We start from the raw sequence: 27,942 nt of genomic DNA, 5'->3' as shown, positions 1-27,942 counted from the left end.
CGGCAAGGCCTAAAAATCTAGAAATAAAAATAACTATGGCAAAAACTAAGTTTAAAACTAAATACGAGCGAAAAATACAAATATTACGCTAAAACAATTAAAAAAAAGGGTCAAAATATAAAAATATACTAAAAGTTGTAAAAAGTACAATTTTTATAAAAATATTATTTTTATATTATTTATTTTATAAAACTATTAATTTTACAATTTAATTAAACTAAATATATAAATTAAATAAATAACTAAACAATTAAATAAACTAAACTTAATTAATTAAAAAGTAAAACCTAATTAGGGTTTTTAATTATTAATAATAATAATTACACCGTAATTAATGCCTGATTAGGGTTCTGTGTACCCGTGTCAGAGTGGCTCCGCGAGTCGCGGTTCTAGAAGCTGAAAACTCCGCAAGTCGCGGGGTTCGAAATTTCAGATTAGGTGCAGGCCAAAAATCGTTCGTTTCAGTTTTTTTTTTTTATATTTTCTGTTTAAATATTTAAATAAAATATTTATAAAAACTAAATAAAACTTATGTTTTAAAAACTAAAATAAAAATAGAAATACTTTATAATTTTATAAAAATAACAATCTAAAAAAATAGATTTATATATATTTATTTTTTTTCAGTTTTTTTTTAAATTTTTTTATATTTTAAATAAACACAAAATATTTAAATAAAACTTATATTTTTTATAAAATAAAAATAAAGAAACTTTATAAAACTTAAATATTTAACAAACTCTTAAAAATATTTATATTTTTGTTTTTCTTTTTATATTTTTGAATATTTAAAACGTATTTTTACAAAAGCGTATTTTTTTATATTAGTAAAATTTTTTTTTTTTTTTATATTAGCGTTGCGCTTCCGGCTTTTAAGCTAGATGTTCCCCGGCAGCGGCGCCAAAAATACTTGATGTCAAAGCTAAGGGGTATAAAATACTATTAAATTTTACAAGGAAATACTATTAAATACGATACAATTTTACACAAGATATTTATTTATTTATTGAATGGATATACTTAAATCTTGCTACAACACTTATAGGCAGTGTACCTAATCGTACAGTAGTGTAGTTTTTAGTAAGTCCGGTTCGTTCCACAGAGAATCTTTTTCACAAAGCTTAACGCTATATTAGTTTAAATTTATAAAAATACAAATATATATATAAGTAATATTATTATTATAAAGGGGGGGTTTTACCGTTTAATGACCGGTTTGTCGATTTTAAAACTTTAGTCGCAGTTAAAACCAAATGTAAAATATTAAATAAATAAAAGACTTAATTTAAAGCGTAAAGTAAATAACAATAATGAAATTACGAATAATAAAAGTGCGATAAAATAAACTTGCGATAATTAAAAAGTACGATAATTAAAAGTGCAATTAAATACAATAACAATAAATAAAAATGCGATAATTAGAAGTGCAATTAAATATAAAATAGAGGAAATTAAATATGAAATAAAAGAATTATGCTTATTTAAACTTCCGTAATCATGATGCTTGACGTGTTGATTTTAGTTTTATGCCCATGGGTTAATTGTCCTTTGTCCTGGATTATTTAATATGTCCGTCTGGTTTTTGTCCATAACAGTCCATCAGTCATAAATATAAAGTGCGAGTATCCTCGTCAAATTATCCTTATACCCGAAGTTAAATATTCCAACTAATTGGGGACTTAAACTGTAACAAGATTTTAATACTTTGTTTAATAATTACACCAGGATGTCGACTGAATGTAACCCAAGGTTTTAATACTTTGTTAACAATTATGCCAAGTGTCCTTGTACATAATTTCACCCATGTTTTAATAATTCTAGTGGCTATTAATCCATTCCCGTGTCCGGTTAAATGAACGATTATTCGTACATATAAATACCCCGCCCATCGTGTCCGATCGAGTGTATATGGTTATTTATAGGGACGTCCAATTGTAAATCTTTATATTAACATTAACAAACTATCATTTAGTTAAACAAATATAAAGCCCATTAATTGCCCATAGTCTAATTTCCACAAGTGTCGTTCTTTTGTCCAAACCCCAATTATGGTACAAAGTCCAATTACCCAATTTTAATATTTGTAGCCCAACATCATGATTACTTCGGATTAAATAAGCATAATAATAACTTAGCTACGAGACATTAATGTAAAAAGGTTGAACATAACTTACAATGATTAAAAATAGCGTAGCGTTACACGGACAGAATTTCGACTTACACCCTTACAACATTCGCTAACATACCCTTATTATTAGAATTAAAATTAAAATTAAAATTAAAATATAAATATAAATATAAATATATACTACGTATATAGATAGAGAGATTGATATATTTTTGATATTTTTACGATCAGAATTCGCTGGCTTTTATAGGAATTTTCGTCCAGGTGAGCTCCGCGAGTCGCGGTTCTTTTAGTCTTCGAACTCCGCAAGTCGCGGAGTTCGTTTTTACAGCTCACTCAGCCTTGGCTCTTTGTTTGCCGATGGATTTAAATATAAATATAATATATAAATAATTTTTAAGAATTATTTAAATATTATATTATATTTATGTGCATAGTTGACTTGTAATTTTTAGTCCGTTGCGTCGAGCGTTGAGAGTTGACTCTGGTCCCGGTTCCGGATTTTCGAACGTCCTTGCGTACTATTTTATATCTTGTACTTTGCGTTTTGAATCTTGTACTCTTGTAATTTCGAGACATTTCTTATCAATAATTGGAACCTCTTTGATTGTATTTTGTACTTTTGAGTTTTTTGGACCTTTGCGTCTTCAATTCGTCGAATCTGTCTTTTGTCTTCACCTTTTATTATTTAAACGAATATCACTTTTAAATAGAACAATTGCAACTAAAAGCTTGTCTTTCTTGAGGAATAATGCTATGAAATATATGTTCGTTTTTAGCATTATCAAATATTCCCACACTTGAGCGTTGCTTGTCCTCAAGCAATATAGTCTTGAAATACTACTAGAATCACTTCTTTATTCTTCACACTTTGTACATCAGTGATTTCTCTACGGCGGTATAAACAATGGTAGTAACGATATGGTTTACAGTCCCTCATGACTATAAAATTTAGATCCATTAAGGAAATTGGATCTTTATGAAAACATTTGATCTTTTGAAAATTTTAATCTAGCTTTTACCCTAGATAAGTTTTCCGGAATAACCCTTCACTGGTGTTTGCAAAATATTTTTGTGGGTTTGGTGGGTTTCTAATTTGAAAATTTTAGCTCAAAACTTGCAGTTTTGTGTCACCCACTTGCTAACCTTGTATTAGGAAAGCAACATGTCCAGTATACTTGCTCCGTATATTACCTTTCGGTAAACTACCGTCCGGTTGTAAAGAAAAGCGTTGAACAAGCAACTGTTAAGGCAATGTCCCCTGACATGCTTTTAATTATGGTCTATAACGTGTCAGACGCAATTACTATCCTTTGTAGGAGCAATAGTAAAGCTCACCCTTATAATTTTCCGGTCTGGCACAAGGTCCTGTCTTTGACCATGCTATGCAACCACCGTTCTTACAGTTGACACCCGATTTGGTTCAGATGACCTAATGAATTCCAGATGAATTCCTAGGATTTTACGTTCAATGGTAATGAACGCATTGAAAATGGGTTTTCAGAAAACAAATCGGTTTATAATTTGATCAAAATATTTTCTCGTTCAAGCTCGAGTTTAGATATCATTGAATTCCATGAGTTTGAATTCTCAATCTTTAAGGTCAATCTCTAGGATTGAGTAATATCAGGCTTAAAAGCTGATTTTTGATCTTTTAAGGAGATTATCCTTTCCAGGGATCTGATTTATTAGTCTTATCAAGCTAATTTGCACGGTGCCCCCCCATTTTATGAGATAAATCCTTCTCATGGTTAGGATAAATCTGACCACTTGGCGACCCTGTTTTATGTTGAGGTCCGTGGATTTCCTGCTGATTTTAGTGATGACTTTTCTAGATTTTTCGTCAACCTACAGCTGGTCTGGACGACAACTTCATGACCTAAATCAAGAAGAGCGTTTCTTTTTCGAAAGACTTTACTTCCTTTTAATGATGGAATTGATTCATCGTGTAGATCCATCTTTCTTTCAAATATATTACAGTAAATCGGGTAAAACTGATTAGATTAGTCCAAAGCAAAAGTATTTTCAGTTATTTGTACAAAAATATGTGATATATAATTTGAATAACTTGGTAAATATTTCCCACACTTGGCTTTTATTTTCCTGTCTTTGTGTGCTCCGGTGGGATTCTTGATGTTTGATGCTCATCACGGTTCTCATCCTTGATGCTTGTAGCTTCAAGTGTACAACTCGTTGATGTGTTTGCATCACTTTGACCAAGGTTCTACCTTCAACACACAACAATCAAACTAAGAATTAAAACACAACTCATGTGAGAGTTTGAGCAAGGTGATGAACCAAAGTTACATCAATTCTTAGTTTCAACACATATACAAGTTCTTATTAAGCTACAAACTTTGAATTAAACTAAGTAAGTAAGACCTTAAGCTAGAGAGCTTAGATCTTAACTAGATATTAAAGATCTTAGACTAATAAGTCTAGATCTCATGATCTTGATGAAAACCCTAAGTCATAACACTTAGACTTTCAACTTTACACAACCATAAGATATGAAACTTAGATTTTATAAGTGAACATAAGCAATTAAGCTTTTTCTTAATCAAAGTAGAAGATCATAAGTTACACAATTTAGATCAAACACAAAAATGAAACCCTAAGCTAGAGAGCTTGGATTTCTAACAACGCTTATGAGATCTCAAGCTAGTAAGCTTGCATCTTTTGTTTCATAAATCACAAGTCACAAATCTAAACTACAACAAACAAAAGAAGATCATAAACTAACAAACTTTGATCTTATCTTAACTTTTGTAGAAACATCAAGCTAGTAAGCTTGTATTTCAAACTTTCTTGAAGATCCATAAAGTAAGGTGTTGGATCTTCAAGTTACATGAAGATCATAAACATGAGTTTTGATCCTTAAACATAAATAAAGAGATCTTAAGTTTGTACACTTAGATCTAACAAGTGTATGAAGATTCAAAGCTAAGAAGCTTGAATCCATCATGTTCTTGTTACTTTTCAAAGCAAAGTGTAAATCTACAAAAGTTATGAAGATTCAAGTTACAAAACTTGAATCTTTGTTCATGATGATGATGATACATGAATCAAAGTAAGAAAAGAAAGAAAAAGAGATTAAGAACTTACAAGTTCTTCAAATATTTGAGAGAGTTTTTAGAGTGAGAAAATAGAGAGAAGTGTGTGAGTTTGAATGAAATGAAAAATGAATGAAGTGTAAGTATTTATCAAAGAAAGAAAAAAGAAAAAAAAATAAAATGATGGTGATGGGGGGAGTGGTGGCCAACGGTCACAAGGGCTGGGGGGACCATTTGGCATTTTGTGGTGTGACTCATGGTGGTGGTACATGGTGATAGTGATATGTTGGGTGGTTTGAGACATTATGCAAGTCTTTGTTCCTAAGCATGCACATAACTTGTCTTATTAATCTCATGGGCTTAATTAGGATTACATGGGCTAATAACCCATTACTAGCCCACTTAAGTTGAGTAGGTTGGGCCATGGAAGTCCACTAAGGTGTTAAGCCCAATAAGGTAACTAGTAAGCCCAAGTAAACACTTAAGCATAATTAAGGGACCATAAAACTAAGTAATTGTCATTAGTAAGTAACAATTACATTTACGTAGCCATAATATCTTAATCATGGCAAAAGTTTATCGTGTACCAAGTTCGTAGCTCGTTTTAATCAATAAGTGACACTAACGGTCGTAAAAGCAAAGCAAGGATCACGTTAAGTAACCTAGTACTTAAAAACACGTTGTAAGGTATTAATGAATGTAATTAACATAATTAATGATCCCAGAATATAATCTAACTCAGTACGCACAAATACGCAGTTTCGTGAAAGAAATAAATATAAATAAAAGTCGAAAAAGTCGGGTCGTTACAGCTACAAATCAAGAATGTCGTTCTTCTAATCTGGAACGACGTTCCAAAATACAAAAGGAAATTGAAAAAATCACATCAGAAAGTTTTTGGCCATTTCAAGAACGACGTTCTCCATTTCACAACGACGTTCCTTCTTCTAGTTACACATAACGTCATTCTTAGTTCAACAACGGCGTACCAGTTTCACGTTATCAAGAACGTCGTTCCATAAGTTGGAACGACATTCCTTTCTGCAGATGGGAATTTTTAGAGCACGACTATAAATAGAAAAAGTTAGGGTTTTGGGGGATATCCATCATTAAAGCTATCCATCATTAAAGCTATCCATCATTAGAGCTGCAGTTTTATCCTCGAATTTTACCCTAAACACCTTGATTTCATCATCTAGTAGGAGAATAAGGCGAATTTGAAGGATCAAGCTCAAGTTTATGCAAGTTTAGTGTTAGATCTTCAATTTGGGTTATAATCTCCACCTAGTTCTTCATTATTTTCATTTTGATTACTTGTAACTTGAAACGTGATGTTTGTTTATGCTAGTTTATCTTTGATTAGTACTTGTTTAGCCATGATTGGCTAATTCCATTGTGTTTACTTGTATGTGAAGCTCTTAAACATGAAGTTGTCCTAAATTATGAATGAAATTGATGTTTAGAAGAAATATTGAGTGTAGTTGTTGAGTTTGGTTATTGATCTATTGCTTTGATTGTTGTGACTTGAATTTGATTACATAGATTGTGTAGTTATCTTAGTGATTTGATTGATGAAACAATTTATGCTTCAATACCTTTTGGTGATCTAGACGACCAAATTTGGGGTTTCAAGTGATTGTGCTTTGGGTTTGGGTTGGTTTTTAAATGGGTCACTAGTCAATTATGGAAGTATTAGTCATTTGACAAGTGATTGTGTTGATTAAGAGAGTTTATGTGAATTTAGTCTTAAGCCAGATCTTAATAGCTACTCAAGCTTAACTTGGTCATTTGAAGGCATTTATGTGAGTTTATGAATTCGAATTGGCTAGGATTTAGTGGTGACAATAAATTATTACTAATCCGACATCAAAAGTGAATAAAACGTAAAGGACAATCAATTGTGAAGGGTGGATCATGCAAGTGGACACTTCTTAATTATTTGATATCTTATTTCGCTATTTCGCCTTTTTGCTCGTATTGAAAGTGTTAGTTGTTAGTCAAAATTACTCAAAACCCCAATCAAAACCTGGGACGATTATTAGTTTTCGACATCCGATTAAACATACTCTCTTGGGACGAACTTGAATTGAATACTTACATGCAGATTGCTATAATGATCGGGTTTTAGTTGCTCGTGACTTGTGTGCTTAATTCTAGTATTTGATATTAGTTATTAGAAGAGGTTGAGAACACAATATCAGAGATAAGGGTATGTACATCCTTTCTGGAGAGGCTTTGGTTGGTGACCATTAACATTTGGGTCGCCTTTGTGTTTGGTTTTGCTCTCTTTAGGTATTGTGGGTGGTGTCTTTTGCGGTGTCGTTATATTCGCTTAGTGTTTTGGATTTCTATCTTCGTATTGGTTATATGTTTTGTCAGTTGTTATTTTTGTTTGGATGTATTTGGTTAAAGTGAGACTCGATGGGAGATAGCGTAGTTTGTATGGTTTAGTTAGTAGTTTTGTTGTTGCTTGAGGCTCTTGATTCCCCTTGTATCCTCTTGGTTAGCTCTTCATTATTCTGATGAAAGAGTTTTGTTAATAAAGTCTTCGTCTTTTCAACCAAAAAAAGTTATATTCAATCGAAAATATTAAATGAGCATAAAATTAAAAATACATAAAAATCTCGGAGTAGTATTTAGAGACATAAAAAAGATTGTAATATTAAGATGTTAATATATGAATAATTAACGAGCTATGCTATGGGATACTTGCGCGTTAGTGTGACAATCGTTTGCAGCAATACATGATGTCACTATATATATATATATATATATATATATATATATGTGTTAATTACAATACATATATTAACAATTTATACAAAATACTACGGAGTATATATTTTTTATTTACCAAGCCTGATTGAACACACACAAAAAATCAAACCGGGTTCAACTATCTATACATGTTTTCACTATATTATTTTAATCGGTCGTTTACAGTTATTAATACACATATCGACAATTTATACAAAACGATATGCTTCTCAATTATTTTACCCTTAGTAAACCTAGTAGCCCCTAAAAAATATCCCGCTTCGTTAATATATAAATAAATCAATCAACCAGTTATTAAAATTCAAATAAATCAAACTAATGAAACAATAAAAGAGTTTTAAAAGTGTTTAAAAAAATACAAACATTGTCGTTTTATTAGGTGCGATCACATTGAAGTTCACCTCTTTTCTTTTAGTGTTTTTCTTGGACAGCAGTTTGTGATCACTCAGGGAGGACTTAACAACCAACGAGCGGAGTCGAATTTCTAACCTCTCGTTAAGAGAGGCAGACCACTACCTGTTGAGCTACTACTTAATGTTTCTTTTCTATTACTGTATGTATATGTACAAAATTAAAGCAGAATCAAAATAACTTTTGTTTAGAGATGTTTCTTAACATAATTTCATAATTGTCCTATGAAGAGTCAGATTCCATTTGGTGGATTCCCCTTTAATCAAGCCTTTGAATTCGCAAGAAAATATTTTATCGGTCTCAATTTAATAGTGTTTATATAAAAACACACAGTTTAAAAAAAATAACTATTACATGTATTATTTTTTTTTTTTTTTTTGTGTGTGTGTGTCTACTTTTCAATTTTTCACCTTACTCTTAACTTATATTTTTCTCTTACTTAAATAAATTAAGAGGTATAAACTATAAAGGTATTCTAATCGATTATTTTTATTTATTGAGAGAGTAAGTAATTTCATACAATGTGATAATTATATGATGTTTGGCTCTTTTTTTTCTTTCTGTTTACTTATGTTTACATTTTTATAATAACTTTTAATAGGGGGATGATTCTCACACACTATTTTTTGATCCTCACACACCAATTTACTTGAACTCCTCCCTAATAATAGGGTAAAAAGGTGTGTGAGGATCAAAAAACAGTGTGTGAGAATCATCCCCCAATTAGTAATAGTAATCGTTATATATTATTATTATTATATTATTATTATTATTATATTATATTATATACACATTAAAAGAGAGTCTCGATTAGCTAATAAATGTTTTCAAAATTCCTTTAATTATCATTAGATTAATAAATGACTTTACAATACCCCTTAATCCAACGATCATTAATCATCTCTAAAAATATTAGCTAATAAATTAATTTTACATACATTTCATCCATAAAATACTCTTCTAATAATTAAAAAAAAAACACGCTCCTTTCATATTCTTCTTGATTAATACGGAGTATTCGTTATTAGGGTTTCTTCAGCATCCTTTTTCTCCCTAAATCTCAATTCGCAACTCGAATCTGATCAACAATCGAAGATTTGGGTCTAATTGCATCAACAATCGAAGGTATTTTCGTTTGAATTGCAGCTGTAGATGACGTACGAAACCCAAGTTCTATTTTTTTCTTCTTTCTCGCCTGTATTTAATATATATGCATAGTTCATTCTGTGTTGACAATTCCTATCAACTTAGTCATCTTTATATTGGGCTTTTTGAACTACAATTTATCTATATTTGTGCTTCCAGTTTTTCACAAATTTATCTACAACTTAGTCATCTTTTTAGGTGGGTTGGTGGGCTGGATTTTCAGATGATAGAAAGGACCCATATGGTCGGATCATCCGTATAAGTGCAGAGCATGGACGATACCTTGCAAGAAGTTAATAATTAGGTGCTTAACTTGTTTTTTACATCTTTTCACAGTCAAGGCACCACTTTTAGCTTATAACAGCTTTGTTGAGGCAATATTTTTGTTGAATGACTGCAATGCCCATACTGGACAGAGTAACTCTGAAAAAGAAACACTTCTTTTTTCTATCCGGTAATCACGTGAATTGTTGTTCAATGAATCTTTAAATTCTATTGCTTTCTGCTACTTAGCGAGCGTCAAATATTATTTATTTTTATGTTTTCTTAACGCTGTAGAGGTAACGATGAGAAGTCGAGGTCTCAAAGAATGCATATATATGTTTCATTACTGAAGCAAATGGCTCCGGAGCATCTTTTGGCTACATTTGCTAAGGTGTAAATATGTTGCAGATAAATTATAATCTCTTATTAGAGCTAATTTTAGGAGCATGCCTTGGATTTGATTTCTCTTGTCACATGAATCATGATTGCCTGTTGCATCTGGAAAGCTGGTACTCGAAAAAGCAGAGTTTAGTGTGAGGTGAGAACTTGAAGGACTTACAGGTATGTTTCGTGTGCAGTGCAAGAATCAAAATGTGGAAACCATTATAGATCTCTCTGGCACTAATTTAATAGTATCACAATATATGTTTGTTTGACCCACTCACTCATGAATGTGTTAATCTGCTTTGTGATTATTTCAAGTGTGCCAAACTGATTGAATTATTTACTTCTTCTTTTCGAGGAACATGGAAGTTGGTCAAAATCATCATCCACTTCAATTTAAACTACATTCAACTTTTTATATGATTATTTTACTTTAACCTTTATTATTTGTTATTATTATTACTTATAATTATTGGCACTAATTATGTTGTTGTTATGTTATTGTTATAGTATGGCTCCACTTTGGTTTTAGCTACAATTTGGCTCCACTTTGATTTAAACCACAATCTGGCTCCACTTTGGTTTACGCCCATCAGGTAATAAATTTTTTCAACATATAACATATTCTTCATGGGTAATCTCTACCGATAATTTGAGGGTTTCGACTATCAAGTTAGATGTAGCCTATGTTTTTTTCCCCATTAGCCTGTTGATCCTTGACAATGTTAGATTCTGATCAAGTTGAACTACTTTCACCATCACACAGATACTTTCTTGCATGATTGATAGTCAACAAAGTATGATTGGTCAAAACGGTATTTGGTCTTTTTTGTACTTGTTAAAAAGGTCCATGTAACCTTTAACGTTAGGTGTGTGAAGCTCTAAAATTCGCAAGTTTTCAAGTGTGTCAGATATGAATACGATATGGATTGACGGGATGTTTCCTAACAAGCTAGAAAAGCGTCGAGCTTTGGAGTTAATATAGCAGCTATTGACATGGTAATCCGCTAATCTTTTTATAAATAAGTTCTCTTAGATTTCAGCTATTCACTTTTTTAGAAGCGCATGTATTATTTAATATAAGTAATTAGATAATGGGTTTAAATTGTGACCAAAACACAATAAGTTGAAAATTGTTAGATTCAATTGTATATAAAAAGGTATCTTTTTGGGCAGCCGGTTTATGTATTACCAAGTCACCAACTGTTACACGAAGCGTTGATGTGAAAAAAGGTATGACCATTAGAAAGTAAAAAATGATGACTTATGTTTTTCAAAAGGTATGATCATTAGAAAGTAAAATTCGGTGGGTACATATATAACTGTCATATGTTTGTGTGTGTTACATTTTGGTTGGGAATGGACAACAAATGGGTATGGTAATTCAACACCATACAACCTCTCATATGCATGTTTGTTTTTTTTTTTTTTAACAGAATCTTTTCTTTTTAATCAAATGCATTTGGGTATGGTATAGGAATATGCATTATTTGAAAAAGTATGTTACCATCTATATCTTTATTTTATATAGGGAACCATTTGTAGAGAACACGGTTCACTTTTTTGAGCTCGGGAATTGGAACAGAGCTTCATAATCGAACAAAAGGTACTCTTCTTCATGTTTTTAACAAAAAAATTTCTGCAAAATATATAACTTGTTTGAAGTTTAACAAAAATGAAATTTAGAGAATCATGCGTGGAGACTGCGATTTTTTTCAGCTTAGTAATTCGAGTGCTCGGTAATTGGATTGTTGCTCATGCAGCTGATTGCATAAACGGATATATTTATTAATCCAGTTAACAATTACGCAGGTAACTTTTATGAGTTATTTTCTATGATATAGATGTTTATAGTTTTCCCTTGTTATGAATCCCAACCGGATTGTTTTCACATGCTTACAAAGTTTCACCTATAGTGGGGTCGATAGAAATGTAAGTATATTTCATGTTCTTTATTTTCTGTTTGGTTTCTAACTTCAGTATTTTCTCCCTCAGTCACACTCGTGCGATATTAATTAGCTGACAATTTATTAGATGGCATGTTGTGACTAAGTTGTTGACTGCTCCGGTGAACTCTAACAACAAATGATATAAGCATATATGGATGAGTGATATGCCAAAATATTATGGGTCAAAAGCAGTTATTTTCTGCACATGGCGACCGAGGTAACTTCACACACTCATTTGTTTTACGTTATACTCTCTTTGTGTCTGAATAATTTGTTTGTAGCTTTACTCTTGTATTATACGTTCATGACCCAACTCTTGGCTTAAATGATCTTTATATTAACATTGCAAGGCTGAATACGAGAAGTCTAAGGGTTTCAATGATACAACTATCTCAAACCTAATGGCGTTTAAAAAAATCAAATTACAACTTCTTTGGTAAATAAAAAAATAATAATTTTGTTTACAAATATAGAATGTGTCAAAGGTTAATGGTCCGTTCAGCCATATAGAAGTATGTCATAGGTTACAACGTACAACTTCTCGTGTTATGCATATAGTTTGCCAGATGTTTTGTTTTATGTTTCAATTGTATTCACAGTTTTTGTCAATTTTATCAATGTATTCATTATGCTAAAATGCTATTCCTTTGAAATGGTTTCCCGACTTGACACGTTATCGTATATTTTTCGAATTAAATTATACCTATATCTAAATGGTATAGTGGAAATGAATAGTCATATTCATTTCTCCACTTTCAACAAACTTAACCCCTTAACTTTTAATTAAGATACAAATTGAACCCCCCACTTTATACGTTTATTTTTTCCCAAATTTCACAAGCTTAACCCCCCACCTTTTATTAAAATACAAATCGAACCTCCACTTTACTAACTTTTTTTTTTTTACTAATATTCAATTTTCACAAACTTAAACCCCTAACTTTTATTAAAATACAAATCGAACCCCCACTTTATACGTAAAGTTTTTTCAAATTTCACAAACTTAACCCACTAACTTTTATTAAAATACAAATCGAACCCCCACTTTACTAACTTTTTCTTTTTAAAATAAAACCCGAACGCTAAAAGAAGCAACTTTCACAAAAGGAACAACCCTTCAATGTTATGTCGAAAAAAATTCTTTTTTACAAAATAGATCAAGACTTTTTTTTTAACTCGCATTCAAAACGGAGCCCTCGGCGCGAAGCGAGGGCTCCACGACTAGTTTACACTAATGAAACTTATATTTATGAGCATTCTATATCAGTAATCATGTAAACAACTTAAGAGTTTAGCGTTTGTCCTACTTTTTGGCACCATTAAATTCCAAATATGTAATGTCCATGAAAACTTCAAGTGACTTTAAATGATGTTTATGAAAAACATTTCAAGTTGGAAATACACATGATATGATGGAGGAGTTTGGTCAGTATACTGATGCATTACAACATAAATTACCTTTAAACATCAGTGGGTATAAGTTTAATTATAATATGTTATGATGTATGCATATCCCTTTTCTTTCAATCTTATACAGATTTACAGATGTTTATAAGTTTTTATGTACTATATTTTCATATCTATCATATATAATTACGTTATTATTCTGTATCAACATATTTCAACTTGATATTTTTTACCATCAACTTCACATTCATAACTGAAATAGGTTTCCAATTGCCCCCTTGATCTTGGCAAAGTCGGAATTTCTTTTTTCTGTTTTTCGTTTATGATTAGATTGTCTCAACAAATTCGGTTGGACCAATATTGTGCACTCTTCGCTATTTAAAGAATGCAATCAATCTAACGTTGACATGTTCATCAGGTAACGTTGGCTCTTCCGTACTATGCACGACTTGTTAAATTTTAATTTTGAACCTTTAATGTTTCTCTAATTGAAAATCTATGCTTAGCTGAATTCTTTCCTAATATGAGTTTGGGATTCACGTGTATTAAGTAATGCTATATGGTCTTTTTTGTGTGCGGGTCATGGATGTTTCAATTCACATTTTTGTAATATATTAGGATACAACTAATTTTTAATTACTTTTTTTTTGTGTGTTAGAATCAAAGGTTTTATTACGATGAAATTAAATTTGAAGATATAATGATGGAGTTTATAACAACAAACAAGTCATTGTATAAAGGTATATATATATATATATATATATATATATATATATATATATATATATATATATATATATATATATATATATATATATATTTAAATTCGAATTTAAGGCAGGTATTACATTGTTTAGATTCACGTTTGAACAAATAAGTCAGAATGTGATACGTTGTTTATGACTGTTTAGATTGATGTTGGTACATTGTAAGCATTATATACGGTTTAACTTTAAATGGATAACACGATAAGATTTCTTATATCTTGCTTTATAAAGACATCTATAACGCTAATAAATGATAATCACGGATAATCTTGACAAGGAATCCAAGAAAAAAAGACCATGGACAATGGGTAAGGGACAAATGAGCATATAATTTTGCGTGCTTAAAAGATATGTTGTTGGATAATATATAATGCTTTCGTGAACTAGCTATGTATAACCTTTACTTTGATAACATCATACTATACTTTGATAACATCATACTGTAAAATATAAATAGACATGCTTTTTTACATGTAGGTATTAATTTGGTTCCGGAGATATTACACGCATTCAAGGATTACGCTAAAATACACATTATAGGTGTCAATATGGGCGGCTTTTATAATTAGTCAAGTATGTAATATATTACGTTAAGATTCTTATTATATGTGTCAATATGGGTGGGTTTTTATTTATATTTTTAAACATTTGTTATATTATTTATTTGTGTTATCATTGAAAGTAATTTATTACAATATGTAGGGTTTTGGCTTTATATTTAGGGTTTATAGGGTTTAGGTTTAGGGTTTAGATTCTAGGTTTTAGGGTTTATATTTTAGGGCTTAGGGTTTAGAGTTTTTAGGGTTTAAGGTTTAGATTTAGAGTTTAGAGTTTTTAGGGTTGAGGGTTTAGATTTGGGGTGTAGGGTTTAGAGTTTAGGTTTAGGGTTTAGATTTAGCGTTTAAGGTTTAGATTTAGTGTTTAGGGTTTAAATTTTAGGGTTAAGAGTGTAGGTTTAGGGTTTTGGATTTAGGGTTTAGGGTTTAGGTTAGGGTTTAAATTCTAGGGTGTAGGGTTTTGGGTTTAGATTTAGGGTTTAGGTTTAGGGTTTAGATTCTAGGGTTTAGGGATTATATTTTAGGGTTTAGGGTTTAGAGTTTTTAGGGGTTAGGTTAGGGTTTAGGGTTTAGATTTATGGTGTAGGGTTTAGAGTTTAGGTTTAGGGTTTTGGGTTTAGATTTAGGGTTTAGGTTAGGGTTTAGGGTTTAGATTTTAGGGTTTATAGTTTATGTTTGGTTTTTGGGTTTAGATTTAGGGTTTAGTATGTGACTATACTTGCGGTATCTAAATATATGAACTCAGTGCGATGATCAATCTGCTATTTGTGATCTACTTATATCTACTTTACTTAATACATTAAAAGAAATAAGTAATTGAAATCAGTACTCAACTACTTCTTGTTTTAGTAGTACAAGACAATTAAATTTGTTTAGTAGTAAAACCCTAGCAAAAACTAATCAAATGTTTATGTGTGTACTTAGTACACATGATAAATTGGGTGGGTTACATGGGTTAGTTAATTGAAGACCATTTGTGTAATGAGCTTATGTTTTTGATTATGTCTTGAACATACCATATTATCTTAGTACGTCACATTACACATGTATATCATAAAAAATTGTTTATTAATTTTACAGGCTAATCAGCTACGTGAAAACGCTTTAAAGGAGATCCGAAAGATAATCATTCCAAGACAACAAAATATGGATTATTGTTCATGACTACTGCGGAGTATCTGATAAGACTGACTATAGTATCTCAAATATGGGAAACTTGGAGAAAAAAATGACTACTAGATCTATCAAAGTACACTTATCATATCATATTACATATTATCCATCCTAATTATTGTTGTATTGTAGACAATCAAATTCTTATTATTGTTTTTGACTTTACTGTTGTTATTTTATTCTAATGAAGTACTTCATTCGATATTTGTCTCTTGATATATATAGTTTACTTTTGCCTTTCATTACTATTACATCGCAACTATCGTTATCTAACATCGTCATTATATCAACTCTAAAAAGATCCTCGCGAATTCGCCGGGTCTTTAACTAGTTATAATTATTTTATAATCCATGATTCCGTATACCACTTATACCCAATCACCTTTCTTATACGATTAATATATAAATTTTATCAATAATAAAAGATGCTTGTTATAAATACCCGTAATACATTGTTTTTTTTCAAAAAATTTTATATTATATTTTATTTTATATAAAACTAATATTTAAAAAAAATATATATTTTCAAAATTCTTTTATTAGATCAAATAATTTTTAACTTTTATTTTTGATTTTATATCAAAATTCAAAATAAGTGCTCACTTTGTCGTCTAAATTTGTTTCAAAATAAGTGTCAACTTATAAAATATATTATGAGCAACATTTTTTAGATTAAGATTCTCTCAATTAGTTAACTAGAAGTGGCTAGTCTACATAGTGACTCGTGAGATCACGCAACACCGCTAGCTTTAAAATTATTAGTAGAAAATACCATGTAAATTGTATAGAACATCACTAAATTTAACTGGATAACCTCATATCTTTTTCGAATTTATATTTTTCCTTTAAATGTATGGGACACCACTATATTTAACTACTCGGACCCAATATATTTTTAATAACTTGTAGTTTTTTGAAAATAAACAACCACCAAAATAACATTCAAATATAATTAGTACTGAAAAATTTTTCCGGACTCCATTAAGTTTGCATCCTGAAATCGCCACTGTTAATCAGTCAAGTTAATTTTGTGCATAGATAAAATAATAAATTATATATAACTACAAAATAATAAGTAAATATAAGTGGTCTCTATTTTTCTCATTATCCATATTAATATCCATATCCATATTCAGTTATCATTTAGATCATCCATATCCATTTAAATGAATCAGATTGAATGGATATTCAATGGATCAGATGGATATTCGATGAATCGGACATTTATTGTTATCTCTAAATATAAGTGGTCATTATTTTTCTCATCACAAACCTAATAACATGACCAATAATGTTAAAATATAACTTGAGATGATTCTTATCCTTATTTTTTCTTTAACTTTAGTCTAAACTAATAATAATAATTTTGAAACAGTAAATTTTACAACTTTCAATTTTTTAAACTCACGTCAAAAACTAACTGATAATTTTCATCGTACACAATGCTATTATTAATAAATACAAGATTTTGACTTTCCAAAAACAAAAATAGAAAATCTATTGCATGACGAGAAGAGTCTGACTATACGAAAAAATGTAATGATATTAAGTATTATTCATTTATTAATAATTATTATTGATTAAATTTATTAAAAAAGGTGACGAGACCAGTAAGTCAGGCTATATGGCTATATACGTAGGGATTGTTGTAGTCGGACCCTTATTAAAAACACTAGTCAAAGGAATCTAGCTATGAAATTGAGTCCTCATTTTGTCGTTACTACTTCCATGAAACATAAGATTATTACATTATTGCTGGAAATAAAACTAGATTTTCTAAGCATCCTTTGTTAAAAGTTTTTATAGGAATATATTTGTAGAGACTTCTAGAATCCATAACAATAATATTTTTGAGTCTATAATAGAGCAAAAAGAAAGAGAAAATTATTTAAAAATGTATTTAACTTTCATTAAATTTTTATGGCATATATTCAATTTTTAAAATTTTTATTATATATATTCAACTACTCTAATTCTCCATTTGTATGTTAAGTAACTTATAGAGAAAGTATCAAGTTAATATGTAGAAAAGTCCGTAGTTTGTCCCTAGACTTAACGTACGTTAAATTATTTCGTTAAGTCTTATCTCATCCTACCACATATATCTCCATTATTTAATATTCCTTACACTTACCTCCATTGTTTATGAAATCCAGTTCTTTCAAACCAACAAAATTACACATTCATAAAAAGCTGATCATGCATATTTTTACCATAGGGTTAATATGCCTGTACAATACGTGAGGGGGGGGGGGGGGGGGTTAAGGATCTTAGAACAAGGCTCTCTGGTCCGACTACCGTGAATAACCCTGGCCGACATGATGATGTCGGCGGGGTGGCCAAGTGATTAAGTCCACCTTCGATAACGGTCGTTGATCGAAAGGCCCCATATAAGGCTGTAGGTGCTAGTCAACGAAGAACTAACCTGTTAACCTTGAGAAAACGAGAGATGATGCTGGTTACGTAAGATGTGTGGTTGATGATTGTTACGTAACGTGGTTATTTTCTAGAATTATAATTAGGGTTTGTATATATAGGCAAACCCTAATTCTAGAACATTCCGAGATAATGGTAATCCCTTCCATAACCACTGTAAAGACCCGTCCTTATCCACCTGGATGAAGTCATTAACATTTGGTTCCATTGCGATGATCAACTCCAAGTAATGTCCTTAAAATGAGCAAATGCACAGCGAAAGACTTAATTCGTACCTGAGAATAAACATGCTTAAAAGTGTCAACCAAAAAGGTTGGTGAGTTCATAGGTTTATCATAACAATCTTTTTAATATATTAATAGCCCACAAGATTTCATAATTATAAACATAATACACTCGCAAGTGTATGTAAAGCATTCTAAGTGGTTGAGCACTTGGTAACCATACTTAACATTTAATCAACGTCGCATATTCCCTTTATTATGAAATCTCACTACACTGTACCAAGTGTAGTCACTAAACGAAGTACTGTGCAACCGTTGAATACTGGTCGTCCAGTCCGGTTGGGGTTGTCAGGCCCGATAGATCTATCAACAGGATTCGCGTTTACAATACCACATGTAAATAGTGGTTACCAAGCTACAGGGAAGTATGCCAGTGGTACAACTCAACGTAGAATATATTTTTAAGTACTTGTGTCTATTTCGTAAACATTTATAAAAGCAGCGCATGTATTCTCAGCCCAAAAATATATATTGCAAAAGCAATTAAAAAGGGAGCAAATGAAACTCACCATACTGTATTTTGTAGTAAAAATACATAGAACGACATTGAACAAGTATAGGGTTGGCCTCGGATTCACGAACCTATATCATTTGTTTATTTGTTAATACATATACTTGTAATCGAACAATTTATATATTATTATTAATGATATATCTGTTATTTTAATTATTTTTATGTATTTCATTATTAACTTAAATATATTTATTTTATATATCTTATTTATTAAAATAATAATAGAGTTAGGTTATAGGTATTAGATATATTCTTATATGCTAATGTTTATTTGGTTAGGGTAATACTGATAACTGAAAAATTGTAATATTCATAATAATAATAATAATGATATTAATAATAATAATACTTATATTATTTATTTTTAATCAAATTCGTAAAACATGTTTTTCATAATCATAACATAAGTGGTAAAGTTTATATCTTTTTCTAAGCTCATATCATATCAAACTATATTTATAATCCTAATATAAGTATTAAAGTTTACTTTTTATCAAAATATATTAGTGCTCATAATACTACTTAAATCATATTTTTAAATCATAAATTTAGTCATATCTTCACATTTTATTCATAATCTTAACATTTTAATAATCTTTAGTCATGATAATGATATTAACAATAATAATAATAATAATAATAATACTAATAAAAATAAACAAATGACTACCTCAAAGGAATAGGCTCAAAAATATAATGTCAACACCCGGACTCGAACCCACGACCTCTCGAATACTCGAACACCTCCCCAACCATCAAACTGTTTCTATTTTTCTGATATTATTCTATCCTAATTTAACTTAAACCCGTTCTATCTGTTTCCAGTTTTTCCTAATCGTCAACCTCACCTCATGCATATCATACGCGTATGTAATCTTTCCAAAATCAACACCTAATCTAATTAAGATTGGGTTTGGCCCAGTATGAATCCGAAACATAGCAATCCTCCTTTTTCAGCCCATTAGCAATACCCAATTAATTAGAGATCAAACCAACAAATCCACTAGTCTTTACGTGGCCAAAATAGAGATAATCTAGGACCCGGTTCTTGATTATTTTAATAGAACGGCTTTAATATATATATATATATATATATATATATATATATATATATATATATATATATATATATATATATATATATATATATATATATATATATATATATATATATATATGATGATATGGATACAGCGTTTTCTTGAATACCCCACAATAATTACTAGTAACCTTTTTTTTTTAATTCTTTATCAATTACTCATCTTTTCATCAAAACAAAGAGTTTGGTTTTATTCGTAAACAGAAAGATTCAAATAGCAGTAGCAGGTGACTTCCTCTTTGAATTCATTGAATCCAACAACAAAACAGTGACCCCAACAGTAGGCGTTTGGTGGTGGTGATAGTCAATTAGAAAACGGAAATATAGTTACAGTTAGCGACGGTTGTGATGGTGGTTTTGGTTTGGTTGCTCACTTCCGAAGATAAAGAGAAAAAAAAGAGAGATGTTTAGAGAGGGAGAGAGAAGATAAAAGAGAGAGATAGTGGTGATATGAGTTTCGATTTGGTGAGAGTATTAATGAAGGTGCTAGAATCAAGATAAACAAAAATATATAGTGAGGGGTTCTGAAGTGGCAACGGGTGTGGTGGTTGTTCATGGTTGAAGAGGGTGGCGTTTAAAAGATGATACAAGGTGGTGGTGATCGGATGATGTTGGTGATCCGAAGGTGATCAGAGTTTTGAGGTGGTTGTAACAAGGGTGTTCATAGTTCACGATAAATGTGATACAAAATAAGATGGTTGCAATAGTGATGATCGGTTTGTAGGATAAAGAAAGGTAGTGATGCTTGTGTAGTGTTTGGGTTGAATTGTGCAGGAACAAACTTCAAGAGGAAAAATGGTGGTCCTTCAAACAATTGTAACAAGAAACAAGTGGGTGTGTGTTTCTCGATCTAGAGGGAGCGAGATGTGGTGACAGACGAAGAGGATGAAGGTGACGGGTATGTATGGTAGTCGGGCTAATAGGAAGATCACAAATATAACAGCCTTTCATAGACATATTACTAGATAAAGATAGATAGGATGTATAACAGATTAGTAAACCCCACTTGTGAAGGTTTGAAGGTTATGATTTCATGGTGGTGATTTGAGGTGGTTTGAGAGTGATTACCATTGGTTGTGGAATGAGATAGAAAGAGAAGAAGGGATAGATGGTTAATCATTGATTACATGTATATATATATATATATATATATATATATATATATATATATATATATATATATATATATATATATATATATATATATATATATATATATATATATATATATATATATATATATATATATATATATATATATATATATATATTATGTATATATAATATAGATGTAACTAGGTTGGATTAGAATCAACAACAGTGATAAGTCACTAAAATTAATTCACTAAATGAAAGGACCAGTTAGCAGCCGGGTATTCCTACAGTCAGTTTATCCCGGATGGCTATATATGTCCATTGCTAAACAGTTAATATCTAAAAGTCTTTCGAAAAATCCCCAAATTTTAGATTTAAACATATTAAATTATTTCACTCATTATCTGTTTGAAACCTGATCAAAAAGGTTCTATAATTATTTATTTTATGTTCCAATTATTATGTACGGAGTACTAATATTTAAACTTAAAAAGGTAAAAATATTTTTAATAAATCTAACATCTTCGTAATTGGTTTACACTCCAACTTTTATTTTAAACCTTCATATGTACGTTTTAGATTTATATGAACCTTAACTAAATGTCAACCGAGTATCACAATTGTTTACTAAATCTACTCGAATCCTTTCATTTTCAATATACACTACCTATATATATAACCAATACTAATTAACAAGTTTAAGTAAATAAATATATTAATTATATCTTTTAAACAAATAAATATAATATTATATATTTACAAGTATAAATATATATATATATATATATATATATATATATATATATATATATATATATATATATATATATATATATATATATATTTAATAACATAATAGTTTTTATTATATCGCATATTATTTTACATCTTTATTTTCTACCAATTAAATCATATATTATTTCAAATAATACTTCAAATTATATATATATATATATATATATATATATATATATATATATATATATATATATATATATATATATATATATATATATATATATATTTAAATATATATGTATCTATTTACAAATAGTTATTCATGAACCATCGAGAATAGTCAAATGTCAATTGAATATATGAAACAGTTCAAAATTTTTGAGACTAATCCTAACAGACTTGGCTTATCTTGTCAAAAATATTAAATCGTATCAAGAGTTTGGTTTAAAATTAGTCGAAATTTTTCGGGTCGTTACAGTACCTACCCGTTAAAGAAATTTCGTCCCTGAAATTTGATAGAGATCGTCATGGTTAAAAATAAGAATGTTTTTATGACGAATAAGAGTTGACAAAATAGGGTTTTATCATTATTGATTAATAAAGATAAAACAATTCGATTATGTGAAGCGTACGAGTGAAGCTATTAAAAATGAGTGAAAAGTTTCGTCTCCACTTTTGACGTAGTCATGGTGGATCTCCGGAATTCAAGGAATTTAAGGAAATATTCTAATCAGAAAGAAAATGTAATAGCACGATTTATTAGCAATTTGTTGGAATTATGGAAGAACAAAAATATCAAGGAAATATTTTCGTGATATGCTTAGAGATTAAGTAGAATGAAAGAGTCGTGTAACATGGCACATGATGAGGGTAATATATGTGAACCATCATCACGTTCCATTAGAAACTAAGCATGATTTACTGTAATATAATCATGTTGGCCAAGTGTCATTATATTATACTAACTCATGCATCAGTTCCCAACACTACTTCAAACTCATTCATATTTTTAAATTCGAATTTTAAAGAATATAGAAACTAAGACAGTTTCTTTTAGGATGTAACACAGATAGCACGAAGAGATAGATAATTTTGGATAAGAATATTTATGAATATATCTTCAGAAGTATCTAAGACATTTATGACGATATTTTGGAATTTCTAAGTTCGAAGGTTGATGGAAAAAAATTTTTCGCACGATTTTAACAAGACTTTGGAGCAGGATATTCTCTAAAGATTTCATCGGATCTAGAATTACCTGGATTCTTTGAATATAGGGTTTAGTCCTTGTATTTATCCTTGGTCTCCTTCATGGTGTGCTCAATCCGATTTTCAGTACCAAATTTCTATCGAGCGTTCCTAACACTTCCTTCTTTATCATCAACTTTTGGCCATTAAGACCATCTACAACATGCTGCTTCGTCAGCATTTTCAAAGTTTACGAATCTGGGTCATCGGTTATCAAACCAAGGTGGTTTCAGGAGAATTGTGTTTTTAGATGATTAAACGCTGATGGTAATATGGTGGAATATAAAAGGTTCCCCAGTAACAATAAAGAGTACGCGTATATATCAAGGTTATAATAAGGTTGTTTCGGATGAAAAGTTGGGGTTGACTTGCTGAAGCTGTGACAAAAATTGGCTATCTCGAACAGAAGTTGCAAAGTTATTTTCGGTAATAATAACACCAAAGAAATTAACACAAATACGTGTTAATCGTTTGCTCAGGTTCCGAGTGTTTTCCGGTGCATAACTATATGCATAATCTTTCCTTCCATAGATGAAGTGCGGCTGGTTCATCCTCTCGATTAAGGTATTTCCAAGAATTATGAAAGGTTTGAACGTAGATAGAAATCGTCAAAATACAAATGAGGTTTGAAGATGAAATCAAGTGGCAAACTTGAAGAGTTGTTTAGTTTCATATGTTATAATCAATATTTTAATTCATTTTAATTGTCCAATGTTAGCAGTCCAATAGACCAATAGTCCAGTCCAATAATTCATATATAATTTTAATATATAATATTCGAATTAATTAATACGTATCGTGACCCGTGTATCGGTCTCAGTATTGATCACAACTCAAACTTTATATATATTTTGGAATCAACCTCAACCCTGTATAGCTAACTCCATCATTTGCATATAGAGTGCCTTTGATTGTTCCGAGATATATATATAGATGGGTCGATATGATATGTCGAAACATTGTATACGTGTCCCGTTTTAAAGTGCGTAAAAGTAAATAACAGAAATTAAATGACGATAAATAAAATTGCGAGAATGTAAATTGCGAGAATGTAAATTGCGATAATTAAATTGCGGTAAATAAAATATAACCAGTTAGCTAGGAACAGTTAGCTAGGAACAGTTAGCGTGGATTCTTAACAGAATTTCTCATAATTAATTTGTTTGTTTCTAACAAATTTTATTTTGTCCAATGTTTTCTTCATTATGCCACTTGTTGGATTCTGATAGGTCAAAATCCAAATATGAAATTGAATTTGAATAGAAATAGCTATTCTTTGGTGAACGGATACGTATATGTATGGATTTGAGCAATATTTGCTGAATCAGAACTGAAGAGTGTACCGTGTAACTCATTAATGTGAAATCTAAATATTCCTCGGGTACTACCTACCCGTTAAAATATTTTCACCATTAACAGTTTGTACGAAAGAATTTTTAATTACAATCTTTATGAAAATATATATACATATATATTTTCTTCAGATGAAATCATGAATTTAATGAGTTAATATGATATTAATCTCATTTGCTTTTCGGTTTGAGCTAGAATAAGAAATCTCTAAAACTTTTTGAAACCACATATTCTTCGCAGAATATCAATGAAGTTATGGATCAATACTTCATCGTTCATTATTGTTGGTACTCCTTGGTATCTATGGTGCGTATGATGTTGATGTTTGTGGGACAGATTATGATGTCGAGACGTGTGATGCGGATGTTGTTTGTTAGTGGTGATGATGGTATTGTTGATGTTATTGATGGTGGTGCTGATTATGCTGCTGGTGCTGCTGCTGGTGTTTGCAACCTTCGCACCATGTTCTCCAAAGCCGTCACGCGAGCGCGAAGTTCGTTAACTTCTGCTAGTACACCGGGATGATTGGCGGTTGGAGCGAGTGAATGAACAAGATTTGTAATATGGGATAGTATATAATCGTGACGAGATACTCTAGAAATGAGAGAGAAAACGGTGTTTCGAATAGGTTCGCCGGTAAGTGCTTCAGGTTCATCGCCAAGAGGGCAATTTGGTGGATGGAATGGATCACCTTCTTCTTGTCTCCAGTGATTTAGTGTATTACGAACCCATCCCCAATTCATCCAGAATAGATGATGGGAAATTGGTTGATCCATTCCGATGACGCTGCTTTCGGAGCCCGAATGGAAATCCATATCGGCATAACTGTCGGAATCTGAAGAATTCGAACTTGATGCGGAATCCATCTTGTATAATGGGGAAAATGAATTTTTTGTATGGAATAGATTATAGGAGTTAGATTTGGTACTCTTCAATACATAATTTACATATGTATATATAATACCAAAATCCCGTAAATTACGGAAAATCTTTGAAAAGATATCAGTCAAAGTTCGCAATAACAGATATGCTACGATAAGAATTCGTCTATACACTATCAAAGCAGTAAATGCAGTAAAACGTGTCTAGACTTATGAATGATAAGCAGGTAATTTCCTAAGGATGATAAGCAGATGATTTTCGACTAGAAATGATAAGCAAAACTTTTGACATGTAGACACGGTCGAAGTCCAGACTCATTAATGCATCCTAACAACTACTAGTTAGACACACTAATGCAAGACCTAGTTCGCTACGACCACCGCTCTGATACCACCTGTAAAGACCCGTCCTTATCCACCTGGACGAAGTCATTAACATTTGGTTCCATTGCGATGATCAACTCCAAGTAATGTCCTTAAAATGAGCAAATGCACAGTGGAAGACTTAATTCGTACATGAGAATAAACATGCTTAAAAGTGTCAACCAAAAAGGTTGGTGAGTTCATAGGTTTATCATAACAATCTTTTTATTATATTAATAGCCCACAAGATTTCATAATTATAAACATAATACACTCGCCAGTGTATGTAAAGCATTCTAAGTGGTTGAGCACTTGGTAACCATACTTAACATTTAATCAACGTCGCATATTCCCTTTATTATGAAATCTCACTACACTGTACCAAGTGTAGTCACTAAACGAAGTACTGTGCAACCGTTGAATACTGGTCGTCCAGTCCGGTTGGGGTTGTCAGGCCCGATAGATCTATCAACAGGATTCGCGTTTACAATACCACATGTAAATAGTGGTTACCAAGCTACAGGGAAGTATGCCAGTGGTACAACTCAACGTAGAATATATTTTTAAGTACTTGTGTCTATTTCGTAAACATTTATAAAAGCAGCGCATGTATTCTCAGCCCAAAAATATATATTGCAAAAGCAATTAAAAATGGATCAAATGATACTCACCATATTGTATTTTGTAGTAAAAATACATAGAACGACATTGAACAAGTATAGGGTTGGCCTCGGATTCACGAACCTATATCATTTGTTTATTTGTTAATACATATACTTGTAATCGAACAATTTATATATTATTATTAATGATATATCTGTTATTTTAATTATCTTTATGTATTTCATTATTAACTTAAATATATTTATTTTATATATCTTATTTATTAAAATAATAATAGAGTTAGGTTATAGGTATAGATATATTCTTATATGCTAATGTTTATTTGGTTAGGGTAATACTGATAACTGAAAAATTGTAATATTCATAATAATAATAATAATAATGATATTAATAATAATAATACTTATATTATTTATTTTTAATCAAATTCGTAAAACATGTTTTTCATAATCATAACATAAGTGGTAAAGTTTATATCTTTTTCTAAGCTCATATCATATCAAACTATATTTATAATCCTAATATAAGTATTAAAGTTTATAACTTTTATCAAAATATATTAGTGCTCATAATACTACTTAAATCATATTTTTAAATCATAAATTTAGTCATATCTTCACATTTTATTCATAATCTTAACATTTTAATAATCTTTAGTCATGATAATGTTATTAACAATAATAATAATAATAATAATACTAATAATACTAATAAAAATAAACAAATGACTACCTCAAAGGAATAGGCTCAAAAATATAATGTCACCACCCGGACTCGAACCCACGACCTCTCGAATACTCGAACACCTCCCCAACCATCAAACTGTTTCTATTTTTCTGATATTATTCTATCCTAATTTAACTTAAGCCCGTTCTATCTGTTTCCAATTTTTCCTAATCGTCAACATCACCTCATGCATATCATACGCGTATGTAATCTTTCCAAAATCAACACCTAATCTAATTAAGATTGGGTTCGGCCCAGTATGAATCCGAAACATAGCAATCCTCCTTTTTCAGCCCATTAGCAATACCCAATTAATTAGAGATCAAACCAACAAATCCACTAGTCTTTACGTGGCCAAAATAGAGATAATCTAGGACCCGGTTCTTGATTATTTTAATAGAACGGCTTTTAAAAATATATATCAATTACTCATCTTTTCATCAAAACAAAGGGTTTGGTTTTATTCGTAAACAGAAAGATTCAAATAGCAGTAGCAGGTGACTTCCTCTTTGAATTCATTGAATCCAACAACAAAACAGTGACCCCAACAGTAGGCGTTTGGTG

The 27,942-nt window shown here is 30.6% G+C and overlaps 2 long non-coding RNA genes across 4 annotated transcripts; both read left to right on the top strand.

Annotated features, from left to right (window-relative positions):
• Positions 1-9,386: 9,386 nt before the first annotated feature.
• Positions 9,387-10,173, top strand: LOC139892234 (uncharacterized). Its single transcript, XR_011774007.1, has 3 exons — positions 9,387-9,495; positions 9,715-9,970; positions 10,075-10,173. It is a non-coding gene; the product is annotated as an uncharacterized lncRNA (long non-coding RNA).
• Positions 10,174-11,056: 883 nt separating this feature from the next.
• LOC139892233 (uncharacterized) lies at positions 11,057-14,263 on the top strand. 3 transcript variants are annotated; one of them, XR_011774006.1, is made up of 4 exons: positions 11,057-11,163; positions 11,696-12,330; positions 13,783-13,938; positions 14,179-14,263. It is a non-coding gene; the product is annotated as an uncharacterized lncRNA (long non-coding RNA). The 3 variants fall into 3 exon arrangements; XR_011774005.1 differs by having other exon boundaries at positions 11,696-11,770; positions 11,884-12,330; positions 13,783-14,243; XR_011774004.1 differs by having other exon boundaries at positions 13,783-14,243.
• Positions 14,264-27,942: the final 13,679 nt, after the last annotated feature.

Source organism: Rutidosis leptorrhynchoides, chromosome 2 (genome assembly GCF_046630445.1).
Source record: "Rutidosis leptorrhynchoides isolate AG116_Rl617_1_P2 chromosome 2, CSIRO_AGI_Rlap_v1, whole genome shotgun sequence".
Taxonomy (NCBI): domain Eukaryota; kingdom Viridiplantae; phylum Streptophyta; class Magnoliopsida; order Asterales; family Asteraceae; genus Rutidosis; species Rutidosis leptorrhynchoides.
The sequence above is the reverse complement of the archived record's forward strand: the minus strand, read 5'-3'. Positions and strand labels throughout refer to the sequence as shown.